This window comes from Tachypleus tridentatus, chromosome 6 (genome assembly GCF_004210375.1).
Source record: "Tachypleus tridentatus isolate NWPU-2018 chromosome 6, ASM421037v1, whole genome shotgun sequence".
Taxonomy (NCBI): Eukaryota; Metazoa; Arthropoda; class Merostomata; order Xiphosura; family Limulidae; genus Tachypleus; species Tachypleus tridentatus.
The window spans coordinates 64,158,838-64,173,742 of record NC_134830.1 but is presented as its reverse complement, the minus strand read 5'-3'; the positions used below and the strand labels follow the sequence as shown (position 1 = coordinate 64,173,742).

Here is a 14,905-nt window from a genome sequence, read left to right as displayed (position 1 = left end):
TCAAAAATGAAAGACACCATCTTAACGATTCGGGTGTGAGCGCGTTCAAACTGGCTGCCAATGAAAGATAGCTAGTCGAATCATTAGATTGACTCTCTATAAAATAAATAAGTTTTATTGTGTTTCTTCTTTTAATATACTAGTTATCCATTTCCATCATTCAAAAATATACAGCGTGTAAGTTTCCTTGACAGGCATGAATATTTTATCTAAATTTAATAAAGAATGAAAAATATTTTAAAATTTAAAGTGTGAAACATTGTTTGGGGCTGGTTAAAATAAAACGAATCATTTACTTTTTTGTGACGTTTTCCATTTGTTTAATACTTAAAGATTCATTTTGGTTGTTCTTAAATGACAATCATGAGCATTCAAACCAGGTTTTAGCATCTTACGTTTGTATTTTTACCGCTTTCCTCTCTCTCAAGTGGTATAGTGGTAATTTGGTGATTTATAACGTTAAAAAGCGGGTTTCGATACCGTATGTGGGAGGTGGAGAAAGGTTGTTGTGTAGATACGTACCTAATTACAAACAAACGTTGCCCGGCATGGCCAGATGGTTAGAGCCCTCGACTCGTAATCTGAAAGTCGAGAGTTTGAGTCCCACTCACACTAAATTAGTCCGCCCTTTCAGCCGTGGGGCGTTATAATGTGACGACCAATCCAACTATTAGTTAGTAAAATAATAGCTCAAGAGTTCGCTTTGGGTGGTGATGACTAGCTGCTTTCCCTTTAGTCTTATACTGGTAACTCAGGGACCGCTAGTGCAGATAGCCTTCGTGAAGACTTGTGCGAAATTCAAGAACAAACAATCAAACGTAATCGACGCTATTACGCAAGCAAGCAATAGATTGGAAATAAAAATACCATACTTCACTTTCTTTAGGATATTATGATACACACAATTCTACACACGGTCAAGCACTGAAATCTAAGTTTTTACTGTAAATTTTTTAAATACTATTTCACAAGTTCAGTAATAAATCAGAATAAATGTGTATATGATGGCTTAGCTTGTTTGGAATTTCGCTCAAAGCAACACGAGGGCTATCTGCGCTGTATATGATGGCAACAGCTCTTCACTTCCGTATAATGTGATGACATTAAATAGCTTTTCTGTACTTTGTGAGCTAAATCGATATTCCATAAACAAAACTTGTATTTTTTTATCTGTTAGTTACTTGTTATCTTCACTGTTTTTTTTTTGTGCCAGACGATCAAGATTAAACTGGACTAATTTAGATGAATTTGAAAAAATAAACGAAAAATAGCAGGGACGATATTAAGACTTGTTTTCACTGCTTCTCTGTGTTTAAAGTAACAAATCACAACATTAAAGTAATAATCTATCATTTTATTTTTAAACTTTTTTATCTTCATTTAGGCGATTGAATACCATCAACATAATGCTCCGATTAACAAGTATACATCCTCTAAACTTCTACTAATGGTTGACTAAAACGATTCAGATGCAAAAGGTAACAAGGCTAATTTGACGAAACGCGGACACAACATACTGCTTGAAAAATAGCGGAATATAAGAACATTTTTTGCAATCACTGTGTAACAGGCTTCTATACATGTGAAAGTTCTTAACGCTGACTGGGGTTTAGTAACCTAAACTACGTTTAATTCGTTCTAACGGTTTTATAGAAAATAACCACCGTTGTAGTTGATACCCTGGAACATTTGTTACAAAAAATACCTTTCATCATACCCTGTTGATCTTCAAGAAATTCGGTCCCTCTACAATATATATAATGTAAATTTATACGTATTTTTTCAAAACAACTTATTGATTTACCTTAGCGGAACCTAGTTATAGTATACTTACGTTAACTATCTCAAATATAGATTGTTCTTAAATACCCAGCCCGACATGGCCAGGTGGGTTAAGGCGTTCGACTCGTAATCTGAGAGTAGCAGGTTTGAATCCCCGTCACACCAAACATGCTTAGTATTACACTGCTAAATTAGGGATTGCTAGCGCAGATAGCCCTTGTGTAGCTTTGCGCGAAATTCAAAACAAACAAACAAATTTTAAATACCCTACTAACTTTCCGAAATAAACACTATCCTGAAATATACTCTGATAATAATTTGTTGGAGATGACTAAGTTTATAGCGTACAGGGTCGATCTTATAAAAAAAAGTACTCTATCTGTTGATACTTTATTGAACACGACAGACGTACGGTGTAAAATTCTGATCTTAAGGAACATAACCTGCAATATACTCTTATGATACATCTACTGAACACAATGAACCTCATAGTATAAAATCTTGAACAAAATCTCTCTTCAGAATATCAATGTTGTATTAATATTCTGGAATTTATATCCTGCTCAACACTATACAGTTTTGTTTTTTTTCATTTCGTAAGAAAAGCTACGCAAACACGCATATATGTATATGTACATTTTACATCGTACCTTATTTTACATTGTGTCTTACATGTGTTCTACAGTAAACCATATTCATGTTCAGTGATACTAGCACATAACCTGCTTCATAGTTCAACACGTTGAATTTGTGAGATATCGACTAAACTACGATACATGTGTTGGTCTCCTGAGAAACAGCCATCTCCACAACATGGTTCACAATGGAAATACTCTACAACGTAACACACTGTCATTCGAAATACACCTCTTGATCATTGAAGCAACTTGTCTTATGGATGTTCCAGGACAATATTCTTTTCTTGTTCTTACGGTGTTTTATACCCCCAGAAGCACATCCAAATGTATAGTAGAATACAATTTTTGTGGAGAAAAACTGGACCATACAGAGCACCGGGTTGATCTTTAGAAAGGTACAATTTAAATTGTTGATATTTTAAAACGCACCAATACTAAGCAGCATTAATCTTAATATACACAGTTTATTCTACATCATAATATCTCATAACCCTCTGAAACAGGAAGTGTCCTGTATACTATGTCAGTTTTATAGAACATTAGGTGTTTTCCTGCACCTGTATCTGTTTATACTTTCGTCCCTAAGGTCAGTTGCAAACTCTCTCTTTAACATGAAGATGACCTAGGAAGATCCAAACGTTGTTCTCTGCTATCAATAAAAGTGGTAATACCCATACCAGCCGCCCTGAGATGCATTGGGTGTTTTACACCACACTGGTCGTGTTGAATACAACCAACTCTACAGTTTAAGGTATCAATACGTAAAGCGTTGAATGCTGAATATAATAGGTTATTAATTCGCTGCAGCATTACCTGTTTTATATAATACATACACATAATGTGGAATACAACCTACTTTACTCTTTATGATATCAGTATTTAAAATGTAACATGCTGAATAGGATATATTATTAACTCGCTAAAAGACGACTTGTTTTATAGCATATGCTACTAATTTTCTGAAACATATCTGGAGTAAAACGTTTTAGCATTCTGTAACATAATCTGTTTTAGAGAATGTTCTGTCAATATTCATTAACATCAAAATTACACTTAATACTTTCTCATAGTAAACTACACCGTTAGAGCCCGTGGTACAGAAATATCATTAGTATGCTTACATACAAAAACACAATATAAAACCACGTCATTAGAGAGCATGATATCATACGACGTTATCTATGTGGTTATCTTATGACTGGAAACATAATACTGTTCTCCGTTATTCTGGTGAATGGAACTACACAGCATCGCTAGTGTAGCTTTAAACTAGGAATATCGATAATAGTCTGTGTTATTACAGATCTTAGGCTCGTAAAATAATACCAATATCGTTTTGTAATGTCGGTATACGTAATAGCGTGCTGCGTACTGAGTGTCTGTGTTAAACAAACCATACAAGTACCATTATTGTTGAACTGTCATATAGCAATGTAATATATTAATTGACTCTACACAGACAGCTCTTTTCGGTACTCAGTCGATATAAAACAGGTTTGAATAGCGTGTAATCAACAAGTGTTACTGAAGGCATTCACTTACACGTTTGATTTTTTGTAACTTATACGATGGTTGGCATCCTTATTAAGAACATACGAGAAGTATTTAGCGTTAGAGAATATACTTATAAAGCAAACCACATACACACGCATACATACAGTGTTCTAGTCTGACTAGGTTAAACAAATCCTCAAAATCTTCACTAATGTATGTTATCTCAGTTTATTGTTGCTGTGATTACGTTTACAGTGGAGTAGCACAAATTTCGATACACACTTCTCTAATACTTTTTTGTTTCCCGGTGATTTACATGGTGAAGATGCTGTTTGTGCTATTTTCTTCCTGTGGCCATAAACACAGCTCACTTCACAATTGTTCGTGAGCTGATCGAAAATTCATGCCCTAGTTCTCTTTTCATTCCTAACATCCGTAAACTTTCCCATTCGGTTTTTGTGAACCAGACTGTACTTCATTGATCCTTGGACAGTTTGAACGTTCGTGTTCTTGGAGAAACCCTGAACTTTCTCTGGAACAACCAACATCTGTGAAACATTGAAAGTTATAGCGCACATTTATGTTGCATATTTTTGTTTTACAAGCTTAATTGTTTACAAGAGGTTATATGCAAATTTTAAATAGATAAAAAATATTGCAAAATAATTATTTGGAATTATTTTGAGAAACGATTATTAATGATACAGGCATAAAAATTATATTTATAACAACATAATTACAGCAATTATTCAAAACAGAGTAACAAAATATGAAATACAAAGATACAGGAATTATTATTTTTCCTATTAATAAGTGTAATGTATTTGATTTAATTAAATCTTTAAAAGTAAAACACTTATAATCACGTTATTATTTTAAGCTTTCAGTGTAGTTCGTAATTACATTCATCATTTATTGAAGAAACATTATTTACAGTTACGATAATTAACCTAAAGAAACATGTTCTTTATCGTTAATAATGGAACGATATTAATATATTTTTCATCTCGTCTCTTAGTGTGTCAGTGGTAAGTTTACAGACTTACAACATTAAAAGCCAGGGTTTTATCTCAGGTAGTGGACCGATCGTGGACAGTCCCTTCGTACAGCTTTGTGCTAAAACAACCAATCAAAGATTTAGCCTTCTTGATTTTACTGTAGCTAAGTTTATAAAGTAAGTATTATCACTTTATAAATATAAACTGTAAAAATAACAAATTTGTTGTATCCAACTCTTTATAAATAATCTTTAAACTCGCAACGAAAGAATTTCCATGTAATATATATGATTGGTATTTACATTTCATAAGAGCTTTATGTTCCGATGCCCTCACCATAGAAAATATTTCTACAACTGCATAATTAATCTGCGCAAATATGATTGCAAATATATATATATCTATATAAAGTTTTAGAGGTTTTCTCCCTTCCAAATACAACCACAAATGAAAAATAGCAAAACGTAAGCACATAGTAAAGATTCATTCCTCTGAAACATTAGTGTCGTTCGAAACTTTTCTCATGCGCAGTCGATTTTCCTGAGCGCTACCATTCGAAGACGAACAACGTTTGTCACTAGTTCACCTACGTAAGCGATTCAGTTTATCTGTAGTTACCATGGTCGTTAGCGTGCGCCACAGAAAGTCTCCTTCCTAAACAACTAGTTCTTCCTTTGTTGAAACACTATGAGAACTGAGATTATTATAGCTGTGTTAGTATTGGTTCATCATTCTATTGAAAAAGGTAAGTTAATTTACATTACATTGTATGTAGCTAAACGTTGATTTCTCATTATTTTCGCTCTGTATTTAATCCATTGATAATCTCGTTCAACAAACTGTCACAGAAAGACTCTTTAATTTGTTTGTTTAGTGGTTTATTCTAAACATGATCTCTTTTCTCAAAAAGCAACACTGAAGTAACTTTGTTTGGTCTATTCTATTGTCTTTTTCTGAATGGTGCAAACGGGTAACATGGTGGTAATCATTAAATGTATATTAATATTAGTATATGCATGAAATATATCACACTCAGCAAGGAATCTCCAGAGAGGTTTAACTAAGATTTTTTGTTTTCCTCTCTAACGAAATGACAAGTTGTTATAAGTTACGGATCTTATTGGATTGGTGATAAACGGGTGATACAGCAATTCATAATGTGAAAGTTATGCTTCATTTCTTATCCTCTTTTTGAAGCTATCAATATTCTCAGAATATACTGAGGAAAAACTGTTTATAAACATTCTTATGTTTTTGGTAAAACTGTCTACCCCGATTAGAAACTGTTGAACACAACACGCAAAATAAAAACACATATATCTCCAGCAAGCATCTTAAAGCTAGAATAACAAAGCAATTGGCGTAAACATTACTAATAAAATGACATAACTATTTTAGACTTAGTTGCATGTAAATAAAAACAGGTCACTGTAGTAAAGTGCAAAGTACCCTATCATTCATTGTCAGGTGCAGTTCCTAAAAGTCACGCAATCCACGCAGGGTATTGACAACTTGATAAATAAGATATATTTTATTATATGATCCGTTCGGGCATTTAATTCAGATACCTTACATATAGTTGTTAGTTTTCAGAAAAGATGAAATTCAACCACCAGCGTTTATCACAGAACCGCCAAGCCAAGTGACTTTTCTCAATTCCAGTGGAGAGGGCATCTCGTGCATAGTGACCAGAAGTCCATCTACGATCGTGACGTGGACAAAAACTGACGGTTCTTCAGTTGTAGACATTCCTGGTGTTCGTTATGTCCGATCGGATGGAGCACTGTTTTTTCCGCCATTTCATCCAGGTGATTATAGGCCGGAGGTACACAACACCATCTACCGGTGCGTTGCCAGCAACATAATTGGAAGTGTGGGATCAAGAAACGTTCGAGTTAGAGCAGGTTAGTATATTTATTCATTTTTATAAACTGTATTAAAAACTCAACTAAAGGTTGAATATATATCATATAAATTTGTATTTTATTAATACCATAGTACTGCGTAATATCAAAACTGTGAAATAGTTGTCAATGACTTGCTTATCTTGTGAATAAATTAATAACTAAGCTTAACTCACATATATCGTCCTATTAAGTAAATCAGTGGTTCTTGTTGTTGTTCTAAAAGTTATTTTTAATACTTATCTTCATGTAAGTTACTAAATAATAGTTTATTCACATTTTTTATTCTTTGAAACTATTTTTAGAAGAAGACCATCTGTTTTGTAAGGTCACTGAATAAATAAATTGTCCGAGTAACTATTGAAAAAAAAACAATTTGACAAAATTAGCATTTGACATAAATATTAATCTTTAGGTTTATCATAGTTCTCTTTAAATCTGAAACTTTAATAGCGACGCAAAAAGACAGTTTCCGTTCTGTCTAGAATTCTAATTTATATTTTTCTAAAGTCTGTTAAAGGCTATATCGATTTGGTGTAATGAGTTCCCAACTGGTGATTTTCTCTGAAGTCACCAACCAAGAAGACGATGATGCTGATTGTTAGGTTTTGGCGGCTGAAACTATCAACCATCCAAGCGTTGAGATAAGTTAACCGGTAGCTGTCGAGGTATAGCAACCGTCTCTTTGATTTATAGAGGCGTAACTGTGTTAAATTTCAAATGATTCTTTCTCACCGTCATTGAAAGACGTTATAAAGAAATGTGTGGGGAAAAAGTAACTGAAGAAGTGAAATAAGAATCGACCTTAATGCAAGTCCATGAGGCACTTTGCTGAGCTCGTGCTATGATAGCTTTGCACGCACTAGGAATAGATTATGCACGGACAGCCCGGGAAACAGCATGCCTTCCGTAGCGTGTTGCTGATAGAGTGTAAGCTCATCTATCATATCACGAGTTCTGCCACACCCTGTCATTGGAGGTTTCATCACGCTATACTAGAAGGTCTGAGCTGCGGCAGGTAATAAAGACGTACTACTATATAGTCTGTTTTGTAGTGAGCGTTTGCATTGATCTGAAAGTACAGTGGAATTAAATACCCTATTTGAGTGCACACAAAAAACAGGGTGAAAACCCTCTTAACTCCATCACCTAAATAATATCGGGAAATATTATTATTACGTTTTTTTCCTTGAAAAAATTGATGCATTTTAAGCGTGAATCCATACAGCGGTTGCTTCAGTTTTGGTGATGTTTTAATTTTCGGATAATACTCGTGTAATAACAGTTTGTTTTAGAAAATAAATTCGCAGTGTTATAAAGTTCTTCTAGCAATTTTATCGAGACTTGAACAAAATGTTTATCCTGTAGTATTTAATAGATGCACTTTGCGAAGTTGGATGTCCAGACACCGGATATAACTATATATCATACGTCACTGAGTGCTCTGAACGTTATTAGTCACATATGCCTTTGATAATTTAATTTTTAAATAATACATGTAGAGTACTACAGAAACGTATGCTGCAAATGTCTACTGAGTCATTTCATTGGCTCGCTGTATCACCTACTCCGTTTCATTTGTCCACTGGACACAAACCATATTTATTACCCTTAATAAATCTAAAAATCATATTTTTGAAATTAAAAAATAAACAATTGCCGTGTGATATTAGTAACTACAGCAGTGGAAACGTGGCGCTGAAATTGTAATAAATTAGTAAAAGTTAGTTTGTTTGTTTTTGAATTTCTCACAAAGCTACACGAGGGCTATCTGTGCTAGCCGTCCCTAATTTAGCAGTGTAAGACTAGAGGGAAGGCAGCTAGTCATCATCACCCACCGCCAACTCTTGAGCTACTCTTTTACCAACGAATAGTGGGATTGACCGTCACATTATAACGCCCACACGGCTGAAAGGGCGAGCATGTTTGGCGCGAGGGGAATGCGAACCCGCAACCCTCAGATTACGAGTCGCACGCCTTAACACGCTTGGCCATGCCGGGCCAAATTAGTAAAAGAAATACTCTAATAGTGTATGCATTTCTCTAAAGGTTTGTTCGCGTACATCTTACGTTTTCTAACAATAGTTGGGCATAAAAAAGCTGCCACAGTTGTTGTGAATTCTAAACTGTTTAACATTTTCAGTAAAGTGATACAAATATTATGTAATTATATATTTATTATAGACGTGTATTAAAATGTAATATAACAAAAACATAGAATGTTGTAATTTGAATTTTAAATGAGTACATAACCCTGTAAAAAGCCCCCCCGGTAGTACAGCGATAAGTCTACGGATTTACAACGTCAAAATCAGGGGTTCGATTCCCCTCGGTGGGCACAGCAGATAGCCCTATGTAGCTTTGTTATAAGAAAACACATACAAACACACAAACCCTGTAAAAGTGTTTCTATTGATTAATAATGTAGCTCTGCTCGCCAGTTCACCAAACTGCAATGGGTAATTGACGTGTACATGGTATTTTAGCTATATATATATATATATACGTATCCCCATTTTATTGTTAACGTTAGATGTATCAGGAATAATTGTTTCTTTTCAATAACAATCTACTCATATTTTCTCTTCCTAACAATTACTTCTTTTTTTTGTGGCTCAGTTGTTAGCTTTGTCGATTCGTACGTTATTATAGACAACAAGATTGTTGAAGGTATAAATTGAATAACAAACTGAAAGGATACGGCACTCAGTTCTCGCTGTAAAGCAAACACTAGCGCAAAGAACCCCAAGCTTTCGTAAGACTCTCAGCAAACAGAAGTGTTTCTATATGACGAGAATCTCTCTTAAGGCAACCTACCTAGTCGAGCAAGATGAGTAATGAGTCCGTGCATTGTATTGGGCAAAAGCTCGTTAAAGGAATCTTTTCCGCTTGCGAGGAATAATAACACACTAATTAAACAACAAACTGATTCTGACGCACATGACGTTCACATTTCAGTATGCTGATATGCCTTCCTGTTAGTAATCATTTGTCTTTTCTCATATCCGGATTCTCTAGCAAGTTCGGCAACTTAGATGCTTAACGTGTTCGGGAAAGTTTAATTTCTAAAGGATCAAACTGATGCTATAAATCAATACCGCAAGGATAATCTTCTATTAATTCATCATTCTCTCCTTCATAGGCATTTTCAAGAATGTATACATCATGAATATAATTAATTTAACAAAATAAAAATAAAAACAGCGAAAGGAAGGCAAAGCAAAAACAAGTAACAAGTTTTAGTGAAAAACGATCAAAGCGATTAGTTGCTGTTTTTTAATTATATGAAATCATTTCAAGTCCGCTAAGTCTATAGAAAATGTTGACATTTGCAAGAAATGTTGTTAACATTTTTTTCAGCAGTAATATGTAAACACGTTATGTAATTAAAACACTTCTTTTTATGTTTCGTAGTACCTTATTGCTTTTTTAAACGTATATTCAGTTTCGTAAGTTTTTCTTTTAGAGACAATTAAATTCCCAAGCAATACATTTTTGTCAGGTTTAGGTTTAACTGTCAAAATAATTGAAGAAGTGCCATTTATAACCTCAAAGGTAAGAAACAAAATTAAATTTTGTCATTTTCTGAACAAAACAGTTACAACTGTTTGTTTTCTAGACAAGTTTCTTTAAGTACTTTGTAAGTTCTATATGGATTTATTCTCGTCAGAATATATTTTTATTTATAATTTTAGCGCTTTAAATTAATCTTCCTTTTAAAGCGTTTATTCAGTTTCTATAACTAAGTGTGTGTGTTCCCTTATAGTAACGCCACATCGGCTGTCTACTTTGTCTACCGAGCGCAATAGAACTCCCAATTTTAGGGTTGTAAATCCGTAGACTTATCGCTGTCCCAGAATACACTTTAACGTATATGCTAAATTCTGTAATCTAAACATCTTTATCCCTAACCATTAGAATTATACATATCTATTTTTTCTATCAAAATCACATGCTGTATAAATAATGAAACATCTTTTCATGCGTAATAGTTGAGCTACACTGAGTTTAAATTATCCAAGTAATCTTGGTTTGTAATGACTAATACTAATTTATAAAACTACAACTCACCAACTTAATCTAGTTCACGTCCAAATATTTGTTATTCAGGTAACTAATGATATAAGTACCATTTCGACCGGTATATATACCTATGGTACCAGACTTGATTTTAAAAGCCCTGGTATTTGGCGATAGGACTCGTTGGCACAAGACATAACAGTTACGGTATGGTTGACATAATATTAAATTTTCCTTTACATTCACTAATAAATTTTTATAATCAGGTGGAAATAATAAATTAGCAATATTTAAAGAAATCCGAAATATAATGAAATGTAACCACAGTGTTCACTATACAGTCAAAAGAAACAAACCTACAAAGTTAATGTATGGTTACTTGTAAATAGTTTAATCTACAAAAAAAACAGTATAATGCGTGTATATAAATAAATTAATTTCCCTATTTAAATCCAAACTATGAAAAATGCTAAAGAATCTTCTGTTACGTTTTTTATGCATTGCTATTCAGTAATTTTGCATTTTCTCCACCCTAATACTTGTACGAGGAGATAAGGATGACAAATGTACGTTGACAGTGACGGTAATAGACTTCTTTCTAGAATCCAACAAAAGCTAGTGCCTATAGTATCTAGTCCAATAATTCTTGACGAGCACCGGTGGGGTGTGTGACATGGCGTCTCCCACAAAGCTGAAGTTGGCAGGTGCGGTAATAGATTAGGTTAGAACAGCTAGATCAGCTGGCATATATTCACGAGCTTTTGGCTTACCATCGAGTATGCTTGAGCTAAAGGCAAGTGTAGAGTGAAGTTTGTCATATCCTGAAGCTACCGAGATAACTCATATATATATATATCTTCTATGAATCTGTTTATTTACATATAATAAAAGTTTCGAAATGCTACAGCGCAGACTGGATTTCGTATCTCCGTTTACAGTTATTTTATGAAACTGTAGAAAACTCTTAATGTGAATACAACTCTTTAGTTTTCACGAATACAGTACTTTTATATCAAATATATAATTTATACTATTTCATCTAAATCGTTTTCTGAAAATTTATATTGTTATTTCTAATTTTTGTTCTATATAGAGTAAAAATAATTAATAGTTTTTAAACTGGTTAATCTTATTTTAATTCTGATAACAATTATTTATCTCAAAATATTCCAAAACTAGGCTTGCTTATAATTATGATCTCTCACAGATAAAGCGACAAGAGTAGTCTGCTGTATTTATTTTTCAGAATTGTTTTGAATATAAACTATATAAACAGTTTTAAACATCATAAAATGTTTGGCACTTTTTACTGATTTATGTGTAAGTATAACGTTATATATATGTATATTATTTCTGTATATCCTCGTCTTATGAGTTTAAAAATAAACTTAACGTGACTTCTAACACAGGAATTTCTTTTTTAGCAAATATTCTATTGGATTCAGTGATATAAAGCTCTTCTCACAGAGTTTGATAACCTCTGGTAATATTATATTCGAAAATTATAACACTAATAGTAATGCTTAGCCAGTGTTTTTGCTTGCCTGGTAGTCAGTTTCTTAAAATAAACTATAAAGCAAATAAAAAGTTTTTCCCTATTAATATAAATATAAAACAAAAATAATTGAGATTATGTTCAATAAAAGTATCCTTACGTCCTGCTATTCGAATATAAATAACACAGGCCTACGATGGTTTTATTGTTTTGAAATTTTTTACATGTTCTACAGTGATTCCTGAACGCAAAATCAGAAAAATGATATCCATTTTTCTCTTTCACGTACAGAATTTTTCATAACGTCATAAAGCAAAAAATAAAAACCACAACACGTATTTTTCAAACTAAACGATATAAATATCAAAAACCTAAGATAATTGAAGTTACATACTTGTTCTTCCCTTTTCTTCAGTTTGTTTGTATTTTTGTTAACAAACATAATAATAAAACATGTTCGTTGTGGCAAACGAAATAATAATTTGCATTAAGTAAAGGTTTTCTTTCTTTCCGATTTCTAAAACGTTTTTATGTGATAGCAAAAAAAATCAACATTATTTTTGAAATCTGCGTCGCTGAATTATGAAAAATCCGTTGTTAAAACCAAAACAACTACTATGAAGTTTAAATTTACAGACCTGTGTTATTAATGGTTTAAATAAGTTATTTATCATTCAGAAGTTATAAAAAATGACACTTCTGACAATAAAACACTTATAAAATAAACACCTGTAGTAACTATAATTATAAATTTTCCTTAATTAGGATTGACATATTGAATATATTATTGTAGACAATAGGTGCTAATGACAAGAAACTATATTGGTAAGATCAATAAAACCAGCTAAAGTTTAATTGCATGCAGAATTAGGAATGGTGAAATTTAGAAATATGAGGTTAATGGCAAACACAGTCTGTAGCATATAATGGCTCATGCACTGGATAATTTACCGATCATCAAATCAAGAAGACATTACGCCATACTCTGTTATCAGGGCTAAGTAACCTAAGTTCCATGCCTAGGAGGTTTATCGATTGTCGGTGAGTATCATTATATCCTGTTAACCAGTGTGTCCCCACTTTAAGAATGGCATTCCCATTCTAAAAAACTACTATTATAGCAGTCAACAAAATTTGAACAGATTGGAGTTAATGTACTTCTTATAAATGGTGATACATTAAAACATAGCATCCAGACGGATTCCCGAAGGATCAAGGAGACCTTTACGTTCAGCAGGGGACATCAGATGAATGGGAAAAGGAGAAAAACAGAAAAACCGAAGCCTTAAAACCGAGATCATAAATGATGCATGCGTAAAAAGTGCGCCATACTCCATCAGTTTTGCGTTACACTAGGTTCCTGCAATGGTTGAAGATGAGGGGAAACAAATACTTCCTTGAGAATCTCTGAAGTTTATGAAATTATACTCATTTAAGATACTAAACTCTTAGATCCTAAGGAGCATACTGGATTTAACTTGAGACGACACAATGACCCAGAGACTGGAGTGGTCATTAGAGTTTTACACAAATACACAAACATTATGAGTACTATGCAAGCTACAAACCATCCAAAATAGCTCACCCATAGCTATCTACAAACACATCTAAACCGCCATTATGTACATTAAAGATGGTACAGCAATCCTACATGGATTTAAATACTAGTCACCAAACATGTTCTCCATTTCAGTAATAGGGCGTTATAATATGATGGTCAATACCTCTCTTTATTGATAAAATAGTAGCACAAGAGTTAACAGTGGGCAGTGTTGACTAATTGCCTTCTAACTTATAGCTGGTAAATTAGAAACGTATAATATAGATGGGCTTCTAGTAGCTTTGTGCGAAATATAAAACAAACCATAACAAGGATCACCACGTAGTGAGTGAATAAATGAAGTAATGACACAGTAATGATTATCAATCCTGGTAAACCCACAACCATGCGCTACATAATCAACAAGAAACATGCCAGATGAGGACAAAAACATTACAAGTTATTGTGGGTGATGAAGTGCCTAGAGAAATATCCTTAAACAAAAAACCGACTTCACCACCCCACGTTAACTCCATAATTACCATAGTTACTGAAGGTATTGATTCATTGAAAGTTTTAATAGGAAATAATAAGAAAACTGTTTATGCTAAACTATTCTATCCTGTATTATGTATTAACGATGGTCGTGCTGAGTGCTCTAACTTTAGGTAGTATCGAAAAAGAGATAAAAACACCTGTTTCATATTCACGGAGGTATTTCATCAACTCTTCACATAAGCAAGCCTCAAAGTACCTTACAAGTGAAAATTGTTTACCTGGATCTTAAAGTATTAAGGTCATGCATTCCAATCATAAAGCCACTGCTCTTTTCAGTTGGGATACTCCAGCTGCAAAATAACTAGAGAAACCTCAACCAACCGAAGAGTTGACTTAGAGGTACCTCGGAAGAAAATTATGTGCAAAACTGTGATCTACAAATATCTCTGAGATAAATGTGTTACACTAGAGCGAAAAAGTCCGTATGTAAAATAACCATCTGGCAGCATTGTGATCTGTGTAAACCAGCGTAGACA

At 33.4% G+C, this 14,905-nt stretch overlaps 1 pseudogene across 1 annotated transcript in view; it reads left to right on the top strand.

Annotated features, from left to right (window-relative positions):
- The first annotated feature begins 5,455 nt into the window (after positions 1-5,455).
- LOC143252690 (cell adhesion molecule Dscam1-like) overlaps positions 5,456-14,905 on the top strand; it is a 117,808-nt pseudogene continuing 108,358 nt past the window's right edge. The window contains exons 1-2 of the transcript XR_013029106.1: positions 5,456-5,657; positions 6,499-6,816. The product of XR_013029106.1 is annotated as a cell adhesion molecule Dscam1-like (transcript). The remainder of the gene's footprint in view (positions 5,658-6,498; positions 6,817-14,905) is intronic.